The sequence below is a fragment of the Mus pahari genome, chromosome 6 (genome assembly GCF_900095145.1).
Source record: "Mus pahari chromosome 6, PAHARI_EIJ_v1.1, whole genome shotgun sequence".
NCBI lineage: Eukaryota > Metazoa > Chordata > Mammalia > Rodentia > Muridae > Mus > Mus pahari.
Window position 1 is genome coordinate 49,254,488 of NC_034595.1, and position 7,860 is coordinate 49,262,347.

A 7,860-nucleotide genomic window follows, 5' to 3' on the forward strand; every position below is an offset into this window, starting at 1 on the left:
TCACAGCTGACTCGGGAAGGCTCAAGGAGCACACTACCATCAAGAACCCAACTCCAATTTCCTTCAACCAGGCCCTGTCTTTTAAAGTTTCCAGAACCTCCCAATGACACCACCAGCAGGAAACTAGATGTTTGATACATGCCTTGTGGGGGGATAGTTACATTCAAACCAAAGTAAGCATGGCAAATTTAAGCCCAAGTAAGTCATGGTTACATTAAATGTAAATAGAACAAATATCCCAATGAAAATATGAAGACAAGATAAACCAAGCAAAGGCCATTTAAAATAATGAACAATATAAAACAAAGTACTAACAGTGACTATAAAAGACCTGGCAAATGATAATAAGTAAATAAGTATGTTACTCAGCATTTTGCTACTGTGCAAAAATATCCAAGAAAACACAGATTAGGAAAGGGCTCATGGGGCCCTGCCCCTCCCTGCTGGTCTAGCAGCTGATAGATTTGGGGAGAGCAAGAGTCACTATCTTCAGTTGTGCGCCCACTGCTGTGTCAATCAGGCTACAGGAGATGGTTCCAAACCCACAGTCGCATACATGGCCCTGGTTAAACTCATTGAGTCACAAACAAAACCAAAAATTCACAAATGTGGAGAAGAGACTTGGGAGGAGGTTGATGGGATGAGGGGAAGATAAGAGAGATAAGTAAAAGTGAAAATGACCATAACATATTATATGCGTGGATGAAATTGTTAAAGAGCAAATTTAATTAATAATAATAATAATATAAAAAGACATCCCTGAGATAGAGTTTTCAAGGCAGAAAATGTTTCCTTGGGCTCACAGCTTCAGAGGTACATGGCTATGCAGCCAGTCACTTTAGGTTTAAGATGATGTGCTCTCCACCATAGTGGATTGCAGATAGTGGACTGAGGCTGTTCATCCCATAACAGCCAAGACACGGGAAGGAGGGAAGGGAGGAGAGGAGGGAGGGATGCAGGGATGGAGGGAAGGAACGAGTGAGGAATAGAGACAGAGACAAAGATAAACATGAAAGAGAGGCAGGGAAAGAGCAGAGACAGAAGGAAAGAGAGAGAGAGGCACATCCCTATCAAACGCATGTGCCAATGGTCTACCTCTACCAACTGTATCCTACCTCCCCACATCTCCTTTATCTCCAATAACACCATCAGCTGGGAACCAAGCCTTCACAGATGAGCCATTAGTAGCCATTATAGATCCAAACTGTTACACCAAAGATATAGAAGGATTGAAAACAAAGAATGGAAAAAAATACAATACAAGCCTAATCAAAACACAGTATGGTATTAAACATCTTCCATCAGTATAATAAAATACCTGGCATATCTAACTTATGAAGAGAAAAGGTTTATTTGGGCTTATAGTTCTTGAGCTTCCAGTTCATAATTAACTGGACACATTGATTCTGAGTCTTGGGTGAGGCAGGATAACATAGAACTTACATGGAGCAAAACTGCTGTCTTCAGGACCATGAAATAAAAAGAGGATGAAGGGTCCAGAACTGTGCCGTGCCTACAAGGGCATTCCCCCAAGTCTCCACCTCTGTCTCCAATAGCACCACCCTAGGTACCATATATTTCACAATGGACCTTTTGGACATTCAAGAAGGAAATAATAGCATTGACATAGCTGCACCAGTGCCAGAGAGAATAGACAGCAAGGCAAGACGGTCCTGGAGAAGAGGAGTGGTGTTTCTTATAATGAACGGACTGTTCTGCCAGGAAGACGTGACTCAACATTTGATTCTAATGACAGATTTTCAGTGTCAGTGAAGCAAAACTGGTCCAGAAGTTGATAAACAAGACAACTTCACTTGGAGGATATTATTTAGTTTTTAATCTAATTTATATTTTTGGTACACTATTATTATTATTAGTTCTTTGAGGATTTTATACATACACAAAGTGTGTTTTGGTGGTGTTCACTCCTAACTCCTCCTCTTAACTTTCTGCCACCTCACCCTTCCCAACTTCATGTCCTTTTCAGTTTTCAGCCCACCAAGTGCAGTTACCAGTGCTTCTCACATACTCATGGACGTGGGGCATGGTCAGCCTATGAGTGACCACACCCATGAAGAAAATGAACTCCCCCTTTTTTCCCAGAAACCATCCACTGTCCACATCTCCTCAAATAGGAGCAGGGACTTGAGAGGCTCTCACTTCCATGGTAAAATGTTGACTGGCTTGGTCTTGAAAAGGCATTCAGAGCTACTGGGAGTTCATCAGTAGTACTGACTAGTTTTATGTCAAGTTGACAAAGAGGGAGTCATTTAGAAAGTGGATTAAGAAACTATAAATTAAGAATTTCTAAATTGAGAAAATACCTCCATAAGATTTGCCTGTAGGCAAGTCTATAGTGCATTTTTGTGAGTGATGATTGATGTGGGAGGGCTCAGATCCTTAGGGGTAAGACGCCCCTGGGCTGGTAGTGCTGGGTGTTCTAAGAAAGCAGGCTGAGGAAGTGATGAGAATCAAGTCAGTAGTATCACTCTTCCATAGCCTTTGCGTCAGTTCCTACTTCCAGGTTCCTCCCTTAAGTTCCTGCCCTGATTTTCCTTTAATGACGAACTGCGATGTGAAACTGTAAGCTGAAATAAACCTTATCTTCTCCAAGTTGCTTTTAGTCAAGGTGGTTTATCACAGCAATAGAAACTGTAACTAAGGCAGTAATGCACAGTCCTATAATACCTAGTACTCCCCAACCTCCGGGGTTTTCCTCTCCATCTTCCAAGATAGTCCCTGAGCCTTGTGGAGTAGGTGTGTGTGTTTACTGTTCTAATTGATGAAATGAACCTAGGATGAGTGGAATCTAAACATGAAATGGATTAAAGTCTTATGAAATAGCCAACTTTATTCAGAACATCAGACAATTTATACTCTAAAAGTTAAGAGTTGCATGAGGAAAGTGTCTAATCACAAGGATAAACCACATGTGGGGGGCCAGCTGGTGAACAACCCATTAAAAAAAAAACAACAAAAAAAACCAAGTGTTTCCATAAAGTCATTTAAATGAACATTAGCCGATTGTAGTGAATAATCTGAAGCAAGCTTACTCCTATTCATTTCATCTGGGAGGGGCACATTCAAGGACAATTCTGTGGTTTTTTTGGTTTTGTTTTGTTTTGTTTTTCAATATATAAATCTTTTATTCTCCCAAAAGAGCCCAAATTGTACTTGCAATCAGGATCTCGTTTCTGGAGTCAGGAAACTGAGGCCTCCTCACTCGTCAGGCTCCCTTCTCAGACACATAGATGCCGTCCAAAAACTTCCTGATATCCTTGTTTTTAACTGTTGTGGCCTGCTGAATCAGGGTGGCTGAATTTGAAACAAGTTCAATATCATTTCCTTCAAGGATTAATTCATCCTTCTGGGCTTGAGAGACAGAACAAGCAACACCTGTCCTCATCTGAACCCTGCGGATGTATTTTTCACCCAAGAAATTTCGGATTTCAACCGAAGACCCATTCTCCTGGATAACAACGTTGATGGGGAAGTGAGCATACTCAGAGTGCATCTTGTAACGGAAGCCCAGTGTAACACCCTTGATCATGTTCTGAACATGACTGCAGACGGTTCTGACGGTGGCCAGTTCCTTTCTGTTACCCCACCATTTGTCAACCCGGAGCCTTTTCTTCTTCTTTCCAAGGAGACTCAGTTCCACGTTGATGTGATTGAAGTCCCTCCGCAGAGTCCACCTGGGGCCCTTCACAATGACTGTGCGCCCCTTCAGAGTGATTTCGACCTTCTCGGGAATGTTGACGGCCTGATTGCTGAGAATGGTCTTCATCCTCGCAGGGGATGGGGCAAAGAGAGCAATTCTGTGTTTTTGAAGAGAGTGAGGTCACAAGACACCTGTCTTGTTTTCTTGGAGTTTTCTCATGAGCCCTTAGATTTCTCCTCATACAACTCCATTCTTAGACCATGTTCTGACAGTGATCTAAACATCCCTTGCCACACAATCCCTGTGCCTTTACCATCTGCACTTGGACCAGTTATGAGTTTCTGCCCTACCCATCATCCACTGCACAGAGAAACATCTCTGATGAGGTCTGAGGGCTGCACTACTGAGTGGAGAGAGATAGAAATTTAGAGCACAATTTGATGGACCTAAGAGGTCCCCAACTATAGGCTCTTAGCCATGTTAATATTGGGGAATTTTTAATAAGCATTTCATTAAGACACTTCATACACCATAAGACCCTTTAATGTATACAGTGTAGCCATTTTACCACTAATTTTAGAGCATATTATCACTGCCCTCCAAACAACACACATGTTTTGCTACTCATTTCTTCTCCATAGCATGCCTTCGGAAGCCTCTAATCTACCCATTTCTATGAATTTACCAAATCTGTCCTCTCATATCCATCGAACCACACACTCTGGCATTTCCCACCTAACAGTGTCAACAACATTTGTCCGATGTATAACACCTAAGTCTAAGTTTTTCCATCATTTTTTAATGGGCAGATTGCCTTCAATTTTATGATTTTCCATATTTATCTATTTACTTACCAGTATATGAGCATTTGAAGTTTTATTTTTCAGTTTGGGATTTTATGAATAATACAGTCATGGCTATTTGTGTACAGGATTCTATAGGAACACATGCTTTAACTTATTTAGGGAACACAGCCATGGAATCATTGGGCCAAATGGGAACTCTGTTTATCTTTTTAGGAACTGCTTAAATGTTTTGTAAACAGGTTGCATGATTTTGAATTTGGCCAACAATACGTTTCCATTTTGCCCCATCTTGTCAACATGGTTGTCTAGCATTTGCTTTGGGCTTTATAATTATAACCATCTGTGGTGATATGAATAAAACCCGTCTCCATAGGCGTGTGCATCTGAATGCTTGGTCCTCAGTTGGGGTGCTGTTTAGGGAGGTTACAGAAGTTTAAGGAACAGTACTTATAGGTGAGCTTTAACCATTTGTAGCCTCACTCCATGTCCAGCTCACTCTCTGTGCTCTCTCCCTGCGGTTAAAGATGCGATCTCAGCTTCTTGCCCCAGCCCCCAACTACCATGCCTCCCAGGCAGTCACAGACGCTACCTCTGAAAGCCCTGAACCGAAGGAAACCCTTTCCTCTGTACGTCATTTTTAGTCGTGATGTGTTATCACAGCAACAAAAAAGTGACCATCTGTGATTGTGGAGTGGCATCTTACTGTGCCTTTGTTTCATTTCCCTAAAGGCTAATGCTGCTGAGTGTCTTCATGTACTTGTGGCCATTTGTATATCTTTGCAGAAATATCTATTCAAATATTCTGTCCATGCTTGACAACACTTTGAGGCACAATTCACATACTACACAATTTATTCATTTCAAGTATAAAATTATATAATTTATTCAAGTATAAAATTACAGAAAATTTGCTGCATTAGCTTAGCTTTTTAAAAATTTAAAATAGCCGGGCGTGGTGGCGCACGCCTTTAATCCCAGCACTTGGGAGGCAGAGGCAGGCGGATTTCTGAGTTCGAGGCCAGCCTGGTCTACAAAGTGAGTTCTAGGACAGCCAGGGCTAAACAGAGAAACCCTGTCTCGAAAAAACAAAAAAAAAAAAAATTTAAAATAACAAAATTTGCCACATCAGTCAATTTGACGTGTATAAGTCAAAAGTGTTGTTTGCACTTATAACTGTCACGGCTGTCTATTTCCAGAATGTCCATCACACCACACAGAAGTTCTGTAGCCTTTGTGCGACCAGTGTGATTCCTACATAGATGACAGAGAGGGCCATCCTCTTCTGTGCTGACCAAGTCCAAGGCATTTCTATAGATCGTCTGGGCTGCTAGGAACAGAGGAGAGTCAGGAAACTGACATTGCATTGTTGATGGTCATCACACCAGTTATCAATATTGGCTATTGATACTAAACAGGAAGTAAAAAGGCCACCCAAGAAAATATCCATGTCACCTCTTCTACTTCACTGGCAAAACTCATCCTATTTGAAAGATCTATTCAGGATTCAGCTCCTGGAGCACAGAACCATTCTCCCATCTTTCATCACTTGACTGAATGCTTTATTCTGCCTAGAAGATGTTTTCTTGCCAACTGGTGTTACCATTAGCTGGATCACTCCTGCTAACCTTTTATAGTAAGTTCTTTCCTTTTTGAGAAGCTTCCTGGAGAATGTCCTCATAGAATATCAAACAACACCCTCCCCCCTCCCCCACCCCAGGCATCAGCCTGTGGCATTCTAACTTTGAAGGTCTTGTTTAGATTGTCTTCCCTGTGAACATAAATATAAAATCCCCTTGTGAAATATAAGATGACCAAGTTGAGTTTATTCTTGTAGAAATGTTAATAAACTCCTACACCCACTTATGAGAACAAATGAACAAAAAAGTAGAAAATTGGGGATAAGATCACCCTAATATCATTTTAAAATTTTCTTAGAAACAAACCAAAACAACTTAAAGTGGATATACTATTTGCTGGTAAAATATTAAAAAGTCTCCTTCTGAAGTGGGAATAAAATCTGTGCTATTAAGAACTTTACCCAATGTCATTTGGGAGGGTCTAGTCATTAGCATAAGACCAAGACAGACTAAACACCATAAAGAAAGAAAAATATTATTCACAGACAACTTGATTGTGTGTATAGAAAGTGAAAGGGCAGCTAAATGAAGCATTATAGATTCGAGCTGTGGTTTCCTGAACACAGACTGTGTGTACAAAGAATCATGCTCTTCCAATATACCAGCAACAAAATGGAAACCCACATTTCTAAAACCCATCTACAATATTTATGTGAAACTCAAGGAAAGAAGAGCAGGGCCACCACACCATAAAACATTGTCAAGAGAAATCAAAGAATGAAATGACAGAAAGTCAAGTCAGGATTACCTGCATATGCCAACCAGTCCACAACATGATCCAGAGAGCTGAGACAACTCCATTTACGATCCCAGACACTACTTCTATTCATTTGGAAATTGACAAACACATAAATAACCAAAATGAGATGAAAAAAATTTTGAAGAATGAAGTTTAAGATCATATTACAAAGCAACACCCACAGGTAACATTCAAAATGCACTTGAAAAATATATACGCTTTGTAATTGTGGATTAGCAAGTTCCATATACAGATATAATATTAACATTTCAAATTATTTAATTCATGTCTTGTATGTGTTTTCTGATTTTATTTTTGGCCTGGGTACCTATTAGTTACTGAAACTGTGTATTAAAATTACCTACTGTGGAATACGTTCATAAAAAGAGCAGAGAAACTATGAAAAGCATGAAACACAATAGAAATTAAAGAAAGTCCAAAATAGCTGGGCGGTGGTGGTGCACACCTTTAATCCCAGAACTTGGGAGGCAGAGGCAGGTGGATATCTGAGTTCGAGGCTAGCCTGGTCTACAAAGTGAGTTCCAGGACAGCCAGGGCTATACAGAGAAACCCTGTCTCGAAAAACAAAAACAAAAACAAAAAGTCCAAAATGCAAATCAAAACAACCCTGAGATTCCACCTCTCATCAGTCAGAATGGCTAAGATCAAAAACTCAGGTGACAGCAGATGCTGGCAAGGATGTGGAGAAAGAGGAACACTCCTCCAATGCTGGTGGGATTACAAGTTGGTACAACCACTCTGGAAATCAGTGTGGCGGTTCCTCAGGAAATTGGACATAGTTCTGCTGGAAGATCCAGCAATACTACTCCTGGGCATATACCCAGAAGATGCTCCAACTTGTAATAAGGACACATGCTCAATTATGTACATAGCAGCCTTATTTATAATAGNNAGAAGATGGAAAGAACCCAGATGTCCCTCAACAGAGGAATGGATACAGAAAATGTGGTACATTTACACAATGGAGTACTACTCAGCTATTAAAAACAATGAATT

At 40.6% G+C, this 7,860-nt stretch overlaps 1 pseudogene; it reads right to left on the reverse strand.

Moving 5' to 3' along the window:
• Window positions 1-3,226: 3,226 nt before the first annotated feature.
• LOC110323817 lies at window positions 3,227-3,787 on the reverse strand (annotated as a pseudogene).
• Window positions 3,788-7,860: the final 4,073 nt, after the last annotated feature.